We start from the raw sequence: 15,454 nt of genomic DNA, 5'->3' as shown, positions 1-15,454 counted from the left end.
TGCGTCTTGGAATTACCCTTCTGTGTACTGTGATCCTTTTTCTAAACAAGAAGTATTTATTGCTGTTTTCATTTATTAAAGTAACTTCAACAGATTTATGAGAAGGAGCCATCATAAAAACCGACAATATGATACCACTTACCTTAGGAACGACAATGAAACCAATGAAACAACACTGCAGGAGAAAGGCCTGGAAAGACACCCACTAGGCTGATGACTAAAGCCACCGTCAGGAGGGAGACACAGAGGAGGGGATCACATCCCAAGGCACTTGAGCTTTACCTGTATCAGGCTTCCTACAGAGAGAGAGATTTCTAAGCCCATGGTTAGAGCTGACAAAATAGCAGGTCACGCCGGTGGCAGTGAAGGTCACAGCCACGTGGGCCACGTAAAGGAGACAGTTCTGACACAGGTACGGGGGGACACTGGGGGGCCCACGGAAGCTAATGACAAAGACCATGACATAACATTAATATGCAAATCTCAGCAGGCCTCAAAGCTTCCTTTTTAAGTAAACGTGCTTAAATAACAAGTCAGTATTGTTACTGATACTGGGCGGTACAGTATCCACAGGTGGTACGGGGACACGAACTGTGAGGACAGCGGGACAACAGAATTTGGTCGCAGCTGCTGGAAAGCCTGTGATCAGAGCCTGGACAGCGTTTCCTCCCTCCGGGCCTTTGCTCACCCCCTCCTTTCTGGAAGGCCTCTTCCTCCTCACCCCCCGTTTCTGCCTACTTTTTACGGAAGCCAGCTCAAACAGGACTTTTTCCCACGAAATGTCCTCTGCGGCCCCCGGTGCACAGTGGCCTCGCCTTTCTTCCTCTTCCACACCAAGCGTGAGGGCCTTGAAGCCCTTTCTGCCACAGAGCCCCGCCCCCCGCCTGCCCGCCCAGGAGCCTGGCTGCGTGGTGACCAGGCACTCGGGAGCCACCCCTCACCGACAGGGCAAGTGACAGGGCTCTTCCCCGGGCAGGAGCCACTCGGTCCACCCAATATGACACAATGGCAAGTCCCACCTCCCTCTGAAAGTGACACTGCACATTTTCCACTGGAAAGGCCACTCCGGGGTGTCGTTCAGAAAAAACGTACCCCGTGGGCAGATCACAAACACTCCAATACGTCGGAGTTTCCAGATACCCTGTGTGCGTGGAGGGTATGAACCGCTCGGCCCTTCCCCCTCTCCCACCCTCCTGTGCCGTGCTGTCCAGCCTCGGTTTTCAGAACCGTGAACATTTTCACTGGATTTTCGTTTAACAACAACACCAACAACAACCACCTCCTACTGCCGTGCTCACCGCAGAAACCAACCACCTGCTCCACGGCTCACGTTCTCTCCCCTCTTACCCTCCCTGACCACACGGCCTCCTACGTCAAGGCCACGTCCGTGTCCCTGTCTGCTGCTGACACTGTGCGTGTTTCTCAGGCCCTGTGCCATGCCGTCTCCCTCTTGATCATCCCCTAAGAATAAACTTCTCGTGTTCAGTAACACCGCTCCTGGATTTGAGTTTTAGGGGAGAAGTCCTGCCTTACCTTTCTGGGGGACCCCAGCTGAGTCCCCCCCTTTCTCTCATCACCCCCTGCACCTCACCTCCAGCTTCACATGTGTCTAGAACACACCCCCAAACCCTCTGTATAGCGCCAGCCCTCGCTCCACCCGCCCCCCACCCCCCCCCACACACTGCCCCCCGGGTCCCGGTCATGTCCCCTCCCATCCCCTCCCGTGCAGGCCTCCTCAAGCACTGCCTTCCCTGATCCCTTGGCTCCAGCTACAAATCTGCCCACCCCAGATTTGGTAACTACCAGAGTCACCTGGTAATTTTCAGCTGCCAACAGCAATTTCCATCCCTAACCAGACCCTAGCTTTTTTTTTTTTTTTTTTAACTGTCTTTCCCCTCTATGTGTGATTTTGGAAGGAGAATAATTCCAGGAACCCATATCCAGAGAACCAGGAGGCAGGAAGATGAGGGGGCCAGATCGGAGGTCAGCCAGGTGTGGGCCAGTCTAGGAAGCAACAAGAGGAGGGCCACCGGGGGGCTCCAGCTCAGCCCCGAGAGGGAGGAAGCACAGAGAAGCGAGGAAGGCTTTGGCCGTAAGGTCGTCCTGTGTCCTCGTGCTCCTGGGGTCCTGCCCATTCCCCAGCCTGGCCCCTGGCTGTCAACCAGTCCTTGTGTGTCCCTTTCCCACCAGCCTCCCAACACGGTTCTTTTAAAGTTGGCCAGAACCGGGATCGATCACTTGCTGCCAAGATCCCTGACATGCACGTCAAGGGTGCCCACCAGACGGGAGCTTCTGGACCTCGGGTCTTATCGTGAGCTGTTCTCACTGCTGTGCCCCCACTCCCCGCCCTATCCCCAAGGCCTCTGTGGAGCAGCCATGTTCTGTAGACCCGTGCGAACACGCTGGGCCAAAGGACTGTCAAAGGGTCCCTTTGGCCCTGGAGCCTGAGTCCAGGGTCATGATAAAGGGCATGAGATAAAAGACAAAATCACACACTTCTTGGTTCTACGACTGATGGGCTTCAGAAAATTCATAACATCGGTCCTCCCTTCAGGATCCCGAGCCAACTGAGAAAAGAGGCAGGCTCGAGCTAAGTTTCCAAGTCACTGCCTTTGCAGGTTGAGCTGAGTCAGAGCCTGGGTCCCTCAACACCACCGACCCGCCATCAGTGCCACAGGACAACCAGCTCCAAGAAGTGACGAGCCCGGCCCTGGCCCCACCCTGCTGTCTCCTCTGGGAGCGGGAGACACCCAAACCAGGATGCTCAGCACCACGTCTGAACCGAGCAAAGGTCTATGGATCTTACGTCACCCCCCGCCCCGGGTCCTCTCTACGTGGGAGCAGGCTGTACCAGGGCCTCCCCCGTGGGCTACGGCAAAACGGGGCCGCACACGGCGAGCCTACGCTTGTGTGGCTGGAATTCACCTTAATGCGTGCTGGGCGCCACTCAGGAGCCTGCTCCCTTCAGCACCGTGAGAACAGACCCATAATGCGAGCCGTTAGTATCATCTGTCTCTACAAGAGGCTTAGGGAGGGTTCAGTCACTTACCCAGAGTTCCCACGGCTTAGATAGGGCACCCGGGCCTGCCCGACACCACTTCCCAAGCTCCTGGGCATGAAGCCACAGGCCCCCTGGAGAGCAGAGCGAGTGTTCTCTGGGAACACACGCTCTGCCATGTTGGGGGGTTGACAGCCCAAGGCCCAGGAAGAGGACAGAACAGCTCCTTCTCTAGCCGGAAATGCCCTTCCGATGGGACAATTTATAAAAGGGGACTCAGGTACGCCTGGGTGGCTCAGTCAATTAAGCATCCGACTCTTAATTTCGACTCAGGTCGCGATCTCGAAGTTCCACGAACTCGAGCCCCGTGTCGGGCTCTGCGCTGACAGCGCGGAACCCGCTTGGGATTCTCTCTCTCTCCCTGCCCCTCCCCTGCTTGCACTGTCTCTGCCTCTCAAAATAGACTAATAAACTTAAAACACAGGCGGGGGTGGGGGGACTCAGGGCAGTCCACAGGCTGGGGCAGCACCAACCAAAGAGGACACCATCCCTCTGACAAGCGAGGCTGCTTCACTCGGAGGCTGTTTTCCTCTGACCACTTCTATATATACTATTTCCTTTTCTTTCAAAATTCAGTTTTACTTTAACCAACAAACCCCTGCCTGCTAAGCTGGGTCCTTGTTTCCCAGCGGGCTACTGGAACCCAGGGCACACCACACACTTGGGCGGCAGGCGGGCGGTCAGGAAGTCTGCTGCCCTAACTTCTGAGCCACAAACAGTTTTGTTCCAAACTAGGCACTATAGATAGAAAATGCTATTTTTAGGTAGAGGAAATAACAGCCTAAAATTAAAGACCCCAAGGGACGGAACCACTTGCAGGCCAACCCGCCCCGTGACAGGCCTCTCGTCTGATGGGCCGGCCGGGTGGCCCCCCTGAGCACGGAGCTGAGGATGGGGCGCAGAGCAGCCCCCCGCCTCCGGGGCCAGGAAAGGCTGGCAGGCAGAGACACGGGGCGGCGGCAGTGGGGGAGTGGGGGCGGGGGGCACGTCTCAGCCCGTGACCTTCACATCCACCGGCCTGGGGAGACATGGCTCCCCGGACAGTGGGATACGTGGGAGAGAGCTGGGAACCGACGACGAGACCGCTCCCCAAGTCTGGCTGGTTAACGGTGCTGAGAAGAGCAGGGGGAAGAAGCTGTCTTTCATGTGGCAGATACATTAGATAAGTCGCTCTCTGTACCTGTGCACCATTTCGCTCGGTGCCCCCCGGTTCCTCTCCCTCGTGATCTCCGCAGAGCCTCACGAACAACCAACCACCCGGGGAGGAGCCGGGACGCAGCGCGGTCTGCACGTCGGCGGACACCGAGGGTCACAGAGCTTAAGGGCTTACCCGAGATCACAGGACCCGTAAGTGACACGGTGCAGACGGGAAATCAGATGTCTGGCCTTTAGTTTGGCACAGCGACAAATGGCCTCGAGCATTCATTAAAACAAAGAAAAAATGTTGCTTAGATACACAGCGATGTCTGAGAATTACTTCAGAATAACAAGGGTTAAGGAGGTAGGAGGTAAGCAGATAAAACAGAATCAGTCATGAGTTGCCACCGTGGCTGGGCGATGGACGGGCCTCACTGTATTCTTTGACTTTTCTGTGTGACTTTTCCCATTTAAGGGTAAAAAAAATACCTCAGTGCTCCACAGTATCACTCGATGCCTTCACCCTCAGGTTTCTGAATCGAAAAAGAGAAACGGGGCAGTGCCCTCTGACGAGGTAGATTCGCTCAGAGCTCTGATGGCTCGGGGTGAAGAGGCTTTTAGTAACGGACAGTTTTTAAATCTCAGAGATCTGTCTGCAAGTCCACAGAGACTCTTTTTGCTGTGCTTTGTTTTTTAAATCAACAGGTTATTTTAGTTAGAAAGCCTGCTCTGGGGCCTCGCTTCAAATAACAGCACATAAAACTTGTTCTACACTGTTTGGCACAGTTCCCGCGTTTTGGCCACAGGCACCAAGCGTTCCAAGACCCACGACGACACCGCGGCCGGTGGTGACGGGGACGTGCGCCTACCGTGTCCGTCCGTGCGGTAAACCCACCTATCGGCCAGCCCCCTCACCAGGGGTGTGTTGGTCAGTGCTGCGGTCGGCAACAGAACAGTGCCGCCTCCTCAGGACGGTGCTGAGCCGGGCAGCGTCCTGAATTCCGTGACTCATCACAGAAAGCTAAGCCGCCTGCAGCAGAACCTCACTACCGATTCCATTCGTGCGCATGTCACTTCGTCCCCGCCCTTGACAACAGGTGGGCCATCTGCCACTGGGACCGGCGGTGGCCCCCCACTCCCCCCACCAGGGATCCCCAAGGAACTGATGCAGGGGCTCCGCGGGGGGTGGCCGCCCACCCCCTAAAACCAGAGCGGCTGTGCCTCATTCCGGGTGTGCAGCCTTCCTCCTCCCCAGCTTTCATCTGAGCACAGCCTGCTGCTCCTGACAGAATCAGACGCCCGCAGACGCCAGGCAGAAGCACAGACGTGGACAAGCGCGGGCGCAGCGGCTGAAGTGGGGAACGCGCGTCCCCCGAGAGGAGCAGGACTTCCTCTGTTCCTGCCACAGACCCAGTCTTTGGATTTTTGTGACAAGTCTCTCTGTCAGTGTTTGTTTTTTAACGTGGGAATTAATTTTTAAAACACTGTAGGGCCAACAATCCGTATCCGTCCGCTACAGACCACTGACAGTCCCCAGTTTTCGAATTCTGACGTGGGCTGTGACCCTGCCATAAAGAGACACGATGACGAACGAGGCCACCGTGTTCCCGGAGCCACCAGATAAGAGGCGGTGGAGAACCCGAAGGAACAGACTGTGTCACGCTCATTCTTCTGAGAGACTGAGCACGGGCAGACCTCAGACCTTTCGTGGGCTTGGTTCCAAACCACCACGATAAAGTGTCGTCGCAATTAAGCCAGTCAAATGCGTTTTTCGGTTTCCCGGTGCATAGAAAAGTTACGGTCACGCTACACTGGAATCTATTAAACACATGATGACGTCAGGTCTGCAAAAAACAGTGTGTGCCTTAATTTAAAAATACATTATTGCTAAAAATGCTAACCATCATCTGAGCTTTTGAGTGAGTGGTAATCCCTGATCACAGATCACTATAACCAATACAATAATCATGAAAAGCCTGAAATACTGCCATATAAGCCAAGGGCAGATAACGTGCAAGAACAGGGCTCTGACCCACAGTCCGCAGCACCCAGCCCAGAGGAGGAACCCCTTATCCACAGGAACCAGCCCGGGGCGCCAGCCTGCCGCCTAGAAGCCAGACCCGCAGGAGGCCAGACCTCCATCTCCAGCAACCGGCCCAGGACGCCAGACAACAGCTCCCACGATAACTGGCTCAGGGTGGCCAGGACTCGCTCTGTAACTGACAGCTTCCCTAAGTGTTCGTTCCTGCGTCCAACTTAGGACGCCAGCCGGAGGTAGCCAAACAGGTTCCACTAGCCAGGGGCGGGGGGGGGGGGGGGGTGTCCCGCTTCTAGGAAGCCCGCCTCCAGCTTCCCGGGCCACCAGCCTCCGGTCAGGCTACGTCGAAGCCCTCCACTCTCCCCACTCCCCTACCTAACCTGGAGTCTCTACCGAGAAGCAGGTGAGGTGAGCGCCTCCCCTGCCCGAGCACGCTCTGTTCTGAATGCGCAGCCTGGGGGGTGGTCTTTGCCCAGGTCCACGTGCGAGAGGTAGCTCAGGGCCCCGTGCCCAGCAGGGGTCAGCAAGGTGGCCCGGTGTTGTGAGCGGGCCCCCAGCATGGTCAGGGGGAGACTGGCCACTTTCTCCAATTCCCTACATACGGCCCCCCCACCTTCTCCCCACGGTGTGGACCAGCCTCCCACGGTCTCCCGGTGCCCACTCTAGCCCTCTACCCCGTCACCACGCACAGCCAGAGAGGGGCCAGGTCCCGGCGGCCCCTCTCCGCACGGCCCCCGGTGGCTCATCTGTGATCCCGAGGCGCGCCCCCGGCTCTGCACTGCAGTCGCGCGGGCCTGCCGCCGGCCCACAGGGCGCCTTCCCAGCTCAGTACCACATGCGTGACTTCCTTCCGCTAGGAAACCGTGACCACACTTTCTGGATTTTTGGAGAAAACTCTCAGCACCAGAAGTTCAGTCCTCTGGTCTCTGTCGCACTATTTAGCAGCCTGACGGGTCTCCTGATTGTCCCCGGGCCCGTGGGGTCAGATGACCACAGAGGAAGGAAGAGGCAGCAAGGGGCACATGCTGAACACACACCAGGAAGTACTTTGCACCAGGCATACGACAGAAGTCTCCCTGCACACCCTCACAAGTGTCCCATGAGGTAGGTGAGACTTCCTTCGTCAAACAGAGAGCTGAGGCTCAGAAACTGAAAGAACTTTCCCAGTCCCCGATTTAAACCTCTGTCCAAAGAAATGGTTCACTGCTCTGGCCAGAGCTTACCCGTGACAATCCGGATTCATCCCCAGCCCTCCACTGCCCACACACGACGTCCCTTGTGTTTGGGATCCAGTACAAAACACAACCCAAAACCAGTGACGTCTACACCTGGAAGAGCGTGGAACGCACAGAAATCCGCGCCGGCCGCTGTGGACCCGTCCCGCCCTGGGCGCCTGAGCTACACACGGTCTAGAGTGGGCTGGGATCTGGACCCATCGGGTCCTTCAGGAGCCAGGGATGTGAGGACAACGTCTGTCTCCTCGTGGTCACGGAGCCTGCTGAGACCCGAGATTCCTGTCGAAGCACAGTGAGTTGTGGACTTCTCTGTGTTCAAAAATTCACCCAGTGCCATTTTAGACGTCGCCTTTCATGCTCACCACATGCCGGATCCCCTTTAACTGGGAAGCCGAGCGGGTTGTGACGGTGGTAAGTCTACTGACTGTTCTTTACAGTCAAGGGGGAAAATGGTACGACAGGATCGTTAAAAGTAGGGGGATGTTTATTGGGAGCCAGCTTCTAATTACCACCAAGTCCTCCCCGGAAAGAGAAGACGCTTACAGATGCCACTGCACACGCGAGATGAACAGCACAAGTGTCAACGTCGCTGTGACCCTCCGCTGAGTCCTGGGAAGGCACCGGCACGGCGAGGCCAACAGCCGTGTCACTCAGCAGGAGAAAGCAGAGCTAGGATGAAGGCAGGCACGAGGTCTGACAAAAGCGGAAAATATCTGTCAAACCCCAATGTTCCTCTCATACTGTGGTCACTCGTCTATTTTCGGTACATTCGTTTCAGTTAACTGGTTTTTTCGCTCGAACGCCGTAGTATTTGTTCTGCTCGCTGAAATAACGTCGGATCTTAATTTGTTTCATCTAAAAGTGTAGAGATTCTACCTAATTTGTCCTTAGGACCACAGATAATGAAAAGACTTAACATACAACAACGAGCATACAACTGACGACAAAATGTGAGTGCTGGAATACAGAGGGCACTCACGGCCATCTGACAAGCGCCAGAAAAGAAAGGACGTTGGGGAAGAAACACCAACGGATACTACATCTAGGGCGTAAGGGTAGTACATGTGCTTTGCCTCAAAGAGCTTCCCTGCAAAGTGCTTCTGAATCAGAGTCACAGAATCAGGGGAGAGTGACGTCACAGCGCAGAGACCCAGCAGGCGCGTCTGAGTCAACACTACACGCCACCGGGCGGGATGCGGACACGACCACTTCTACAACATTTCTGCCGAACGAAAAAGTACACCCATAACCGAACCAGAAGGAGGCACCAGATGAACCCGAACTGAGGGAACATTCCACAGCTATGTTGCCTGATACAGCAGCCACCGGGCCCGGGGCGGCCCAGCACTTGCACTGTGCCTCGTCCGATTTAGATATGTCCTGTGTGTCAAATACGTCCTGGATTTCAAAGACGTGCTATTACAGAATGGAAAATATCTCATTAATAATTTTTGTATATGCGTTACATGTTAAAATGCTATTCGGGATATTAATTGCACCTGTTTCTTTCTACCTCTTTTGATGTGGCCACCAGAAAACTTTAATTACAGATGTGGCTCACACTGAATTTCTATCAGCTCTGTTCTACTAAATAACTAACCTGGGGCACCTGGTGGCTCAGTCGGTTAGGCATCTGATTTTGGCTCAGGTCATGACCTCACAGTTCGTGGGTTCAAGCCCCACGTCAGGCTCTGTGCTGACAGCTCGGAGCCTGGAGCCTGCTTCGGATCCTGTGTCTCCCTCTCTCTCTCTGCCCCTCCCCCACTCGTGTTCTGTCTCTGTCTCTCTCTCTCAAAAATAAATCGACATAAATAAATAAGTAAGCTGTAATCTTCAACAATGTCAAGGTCATAAAAGTCAAGGAAAGACTGAGGAATGATTCCCGACTGGAGGCATCTAAAGAGACAACCAAACGCAACACGTGACCCCGCGGTGGGTCCTTTGCTACAGAAGACAATATTGAGACAACCGGAAAACTCCAGTGGGGTCTGCAGATGAGAGGGCAGGGAATCCTCAACGTTAATGCCCAGATTTGAATGGTTATCCTATGATGACTTAGGAGAATGTCTTTGCCGGGAGGAGACATTCCCTGAAGAATTTGGTGGTAATGACGGAGCTTCAAATTGGGCTATTGGACCCTGGACTATTCTTACGGTTTTCTGGTGAGTTTGGAATTATTTCAAAATAAAAAACAAGTTTAAAAAGCAACCCAAGGAGCTCCAGTGAAGAAGGCACTCTGCAAGTGCGCCACTGATGCGGGAGGCAGCATTTGACCGTGGGGGGGCCGGAGCTGGTGTGAGAAGCAGCTGGGTGTTGGGTGCCAGCCCACCCGACTCCCAGGGGTCTCCGCTTCCGCGTTTGTAAGGTGAGCAGGCTGGACCCCGCGATTCCCTAAAAAGCGAACCTGTCCAACCAAAACACAGAAGACCAGACCCAGAACATTTTAACGAGGCCAGGGACTCAGAATCGTCGTCAGACAACTGTGGGCCGCGGCAACCTTCTGCTTCTGTCCAGTAAAGCCACGTGATAAATGGAATAAAGGTTCCAACCAAGAGTCAGCCTCCAGACTGGCACACCCTCAAGCCCCACACTGGGCAACACTATTCTGTGACCAAATCATCAGGCTTAAGCACCGCCTCCCCAAGGGCCTTGGGCCACTTGTGAAGGCTTCAGAATTCAGGCTTCCAACATTCATTCTGTTTTCTAGGAAACCGAACCAAAGAAACTTTCCATGGCTACGTGACTGTTCCATAACCACTTCCCAACTCTCTTGTGAGTCAGACTTCAAGCAAGGTGCTCCTCCGGTACACCCTGGATACAGGACAGAAAGGATACATTTCCTGGATGGTGCAATCATTCCCGTAGAGGCCAGCGCAGAGGACGCAGAGCCTCACCGGACCGCAGGAATGAGCTCTATTCCGCACACCTGATTTATCCCCTAAATTTCACCATCTTGGGCACTTACAGGCTTTAAGCACCTGCCACACAGTATCTTCATAATCTTCACAAATAACCCTGGGTGACAGATATCTCCAGCCCCGCTTCACAGCTAGGACAACTGAAGCCCTGTGGTTTAGTGACTTGACCAAGGTTATACAGCCACCAAGTTGTAAAGTGGTTTCAAATTCAGATTTTTTTAAAAAAATTGCTTTGGAGAGACAGAACTGACATACAGTGAACCGTACCTCTTTAAAGACACAAGTTAGTAATTTCTGACACATGTGTACACCCTAGAAACCAGCGCTACAATCAAGACAATACGTAGATCCATCACCCCCCAAAAGTTCCCTCAAACTCTCGTAATCTCTCTCTCTCACCCCTCACAACCCTCCCCTACACCATCACCAGGAAACCAGTGGCCTTCCTGTCACTTCACCCAGGTACACAATGTCTAGGATTGCACGTAAATGGAGTCCTGCTACAACACGTAATCTCTTCCCCTGCTTCTTCCACTCAGCATAATCACTCTGAGATTCATTCATATCGCAGCATGTAGCAACAGCTCGTTCCTTTTTACTACCAGGTAGTATATTCCAGGAGACAGACCACACCACAGCCCATTTACAGGCTCGCCTGTTGATGGATGGCCAGGTTTCCACTCTGTGGCCATTACGAGCAAAACTACTCTGAATATTTACACACAAGCCTTCGTAGGGACATGGATCTTCGCTTCTCTTGAGTCTAAAAACAAATACTTGAAACAGAAATGGCTGTGCCATAAAAGCGCCTGCGTTTTTTCAAAATGGCTCTACTCATTTTAGATTCCAACAGAGAGAGTTCCAGTTCCTTCATTTTCTCATCACTACTCAGTACGCAATCTTTTCAATTTTGGCCTAACAGGCGTGTAGTATATCTCACTGTGGCTTCATTCTGCGTTGCCCTCAGGAAGCGGAGCGCTTTTCACGTGCCTATGTGCCATCTATAGAACTTGTTCGACGAATTGTCTGTTCAAGTCTTTTGCTCATTTATTTTTTTATTTTTTTGGTTGTATGTTTCCTAACTGTTGGATTTGGGGAGTTCTCTATATTCCGGATATGAGTACTTTATTGGATTGTGATTTGCAAACATTTTCTCCCAGTATTTTGCTTGTCTTTTTATTCCCTAAACAGTGTATTTTAAAGAGAATTTTTAAATTCTGAAGCCCAATTTATCAACTTGTACTCTTACGGATCATACCTTTGTGTTATACTCAAGAAAGCTTTGCCGAACCCAAGGTCACAAAGGTTTTCTTCTATGTTTTCTTCTGTAAGTGTTATGGTTTCAGGTTTTGCGTTGTGGTCTATGTTACATTTTGAGTTAATTTTTGCATGTGGTGCAAAGCATGGCTCGAGAGTCATTAAAACATGGGGTTATCCAATTATTATTCCAGCATCATTTTTTGAAGAATATTTCCACTGAACTGCCTTTACGTTTTTGTCAAAACTTAGCTGTCCATCCACACGTGGGTTTATTTCTAGACTCTCTCTTCTAAGAGTTTATCTTTAAGTCAATACCACACTGTCTTGATAGGGGAGCTATATATTATGTCTCAAGATCAGGTAGTCACTCTTAATTAACTTTAATTCATCAGTGTTAGCCCTCCAAGTTTGATTGTCTTTTTCAAAACTGTTTTGGCTTTTCTAGGTCCTTTACATTTCCATGTGAATTTCAGAATCAGTCTGTGAATTTCTACAAAAAGTGCTGCTGGGATGTGACTGGGGTTGAGTTGAATCTACAGAGCAACTCGAGGAGAACGGATTATCTTAACAGTATTGGGTTTCACAGCCCACGAGCATGGTGTGGCTCTCCATTTATTTAGATCTTCTTCGACTTCTCTCAGCACTGTTTCGTGCATTTCAGTGCACAGGCCTTACAGACTTTTGTCACATTTATTTCTAAGTATTTTATATTTTTTAATGCTATCTTGAATGGTACTTTCTAAAATTTCAATTGCTGATGATTCACTGCAAGCATATAGAAATACCACAAATTTTTGGATGTTGATCCTGTATCCTGCCACTTTACCAAACCTACTTATCAGCTCTAGTAGCTTTTTTGAAGGTCTGTCAGATTTTCTACATAGAAGATCATGTGTTTCAATCAACAGTTTTACTTCTTCCCTTCCAATCTGAATGCCTTTTCTTTTTTTCTTGCCTAAGTGCACTGACTAGAACAGAGATTGTTAGAATGGCCATTCTTGTCTTGCTCCTGATATTAGGGTAAAGTATTTAGTCTTCACAGTGAAGTATGCATGATGTGAAGCTGAAGGTTGCACACAGAACCCCTTCAGGAGGTTAAAGAACCTTCCTTCTTTTCCTACTTTGCTAAGGGATTTTGGTCAAGAATACATGTGAGGTTTTTAAACTCTGCAGAGTTGTTGAATCCTCTCTCCTGCTCTAAGCCTGTCCTGTAAATCTGCCTCTCCCCTGTAGTTTCCTGTAAGAAACCTTTGGGGCATCACGCCAAGATAGATATCAGATTTTGTCAAATGCGTCTTCTGCACTACTGACACGATCACATGGTTTTTCTTTTTTAGTCTGTTAATATGGCAAACTACATGGGTTGGTTTTCAAATATTAAACCAACCCTGCATTCTTGGGCTAAACCCCACCTTGGTCATATTGTATCATCTTTTCTATATATTGCTGGATTAGATTTGCTAAAACTGTGTGTTTAAAATTTTAGCATTTATATTCATGAAGAACCTTGGTCTTTGGATTCCTCTCCTCGCAATGTCATTGTCTAGTTCTGGTATCAGGATAATTCAGGCCTCAGAAAGCGAGCTGGGAAGCGTTCCCTTGTCTTCAACTTTCTGGAGGCGCGTGGGTGGAACTGGTAGCACCTCTTCCTTAAACACTTTGCAGAACTCACCAGGGAAGCCGCTGTGCCTGGAGCGGGCATGATTCCCAGGCCTGTGGACATCAGGCACTGCTTCACTCTTAGTCTTTATTTATTTATGTATGTATGTATGTATGTATGTATGTATGTATTTATTTTGAGAGAGAGAGTGAGAGAGAGAGAGGAGCAGAGACAGAGGGAGATAGAGAACCCCAAGCAGGCTCCACAGCACAGAGCCGTCAGCACAGAGCCTGACGCCGGCCTCAAATTCTAGAGAAGTGAGATCACGACCTGAGCCAAAACCGATCCAAGAGTCAGCCGCTCAACTGACTGATTCTGCTCCCCTCGCCGCCCCCCCCCCCCCCGCCGGTGCCCCTCTCTTTATCCTTCCCACCACATCTCTGCCCAGCCTCAGGCTGCTCACCGGGTAGCTCAGCCCTCAGCTGACAGCCCCCACCTCCAGCTCTCTCTGCGCACCCCCTCTGCCGCTCTGACCTGCCAGCGCTTTGGTGGTCTCCCTGAGCCCCCATCCCCATCCCCTCAGCTCAGCCAGTCTGTTTAGTTCTGCTCAGGTTCTCCGCCCCCCCGCCCCGCCCCGTGGCCTGAAAACGGGCTCAGGGAAGTGAGCCGAGGCAACTGTAGTGCTCATTCCCTTCTTGCCTGTGGCATAAAAAAGATACTTGGTTGTCATCCCTGGTCCCTGGCACAGACCTCCTCAAACCCTTGGAATTTCCTGAGCGATCAGGGTAACGCAAGTGTTTTGTTCTAATGAGGCGACTCTTGGCAGGTCCCTAAAGAACTTCAGGATGGGAGTTGGCTGCCAGAAAGACCAAGCCTTGATTGGAAGCCTGGAACTTTCAGCCTCATCCCCATCTCGGGGAAGGACAGAGGGACTAGATAGGGAGCTAATCACTGATGGCCAGTTCATCATCGACCACGCGTCTGTAACGAAATCTCCATGAAAACCCTCAGATGATGGCATTTGGAGATCCACATCAAGGTGCCGGGAGAGAGCACCCAGAAAGGGCGTGGAAATTCCGTGCCCCCCTCCCACCCCCCTAGGCCACCCTGCCCTAGGCATCTCTCCCATTTGGCTGTTCCTGAGCTATATCCTTTATAATAGGCCAGCAAATGTAAGTCAAGTGTTTTCCTGAGTTCTGTGAGCCATTCTAGCAAATTACTGAACCTGAGGAAGGGGTCATGGGACTCCCCGCTTGCTAGCCGGTCAGTCAGAAGTATAGGTGGCCCAGACTTGAGACTGGCGTCCGAAATGGGGGCAGCCTTGTGGGGCGAAACCCTGTAACCGTGAGATCTGGCCCCAACTCCCGGTAAACAGTGTCAGAACCGAGCTGACCAACATCCAGTTGGTGTCCAGAGAACTGGAGAGGAGGTGCTGGAAAAGACAACACATATTTGGTGTCAGGAGGAAAAAAAACCTTCACTGCCCGCCTCTTAAGGTATCACTGTGCTTCGCTGACTAAAGTCTAGGGTTTCAGAAATTTTGTCCATCTTTTAATTGTTTCAGACAGGAAAGTAAATCAGTCCCTGTTACTCTATCTTGGTCAAAAGTGGAAATCCTCAAATGCAAGTCTTCTTAACCATCACTCCTTAGGCTTCCTGTCCCTACTTCCGTCAAGGGAGGCTTATCCTGGAATCACGAGTCTGGTCTGCATGACTCACGAAACCCAAGGCAAAAGCAAAAGCTGTGTGTCTATGTCACCAGTCCCTGGCCCACAGGAGGCCACGGCGGGCAGTGCTGCGTGACCTCATGCACGTACACAAGCTCTGGCTCGCAACCCAAGGTGCCCTCTTCGCGCACGCGGGTCCCCGGTGCCACTCGGAGAGTCCAGACACGAGGCTTTACGCCAGCACGCCAGAATGAAATCTGAACTCTCGCTAGCCAAGAGAACTGGGGAATTTATTTCTCCCACTAGTGACGGGAAGAAGACAGCCCAAACCAGAGCCCAGAATAGGAAGTATTTTTGATCAGCTGGATGAAAATCCATGGGAAACTGTAATCACAATAACTCGCAGACTCAAATACCCTTCTGTTTCATAATTATCTTAGAAGCTAAGTGTTTTTCCAGTTGGTAAAAGGGGACTTTCCTGGGCATCTCTTCAAAAGACAGATAATAATGGTGGGTCTTGTAAGTATTTATTTAATTTGAA

General features: G+C 51.7%; 1 protein-coding gene across 4 annotated transcripts in view; it reads right to left on the bottom strand.

Moving 5' to 3' along the window:
• Positions 1-15,454, bottom strand: part of NSMCE1 (NSE1 homolog, SMC5-SMC6 complex component) — a 31,138-nt gene that overhangs the window by 7,489 nt on the left and 8,195 nt on the right. The gene's annotated exons all lie outside the window — the stretch shown is intronic.

This window comes from Felis catus, chromosome E3 (genome assembly GCF_018350175.1).
Source record: "Felis catus isolate Fca126 chromosome E3, F.catus_Fca126_mat1.0, whole genome shotgun sequence".
Classification (NCBI taxonomy): Eukaryota; Metazoa; Chordata; class Mammalia; order Carnivora; family Felidae; genus Felis; species Felis catus.
The sequence above is the reverse complement of the archived record's forward strand: the minus strand, read 5'-3'. Positions and strand labels throughout refer to the sequence as shown.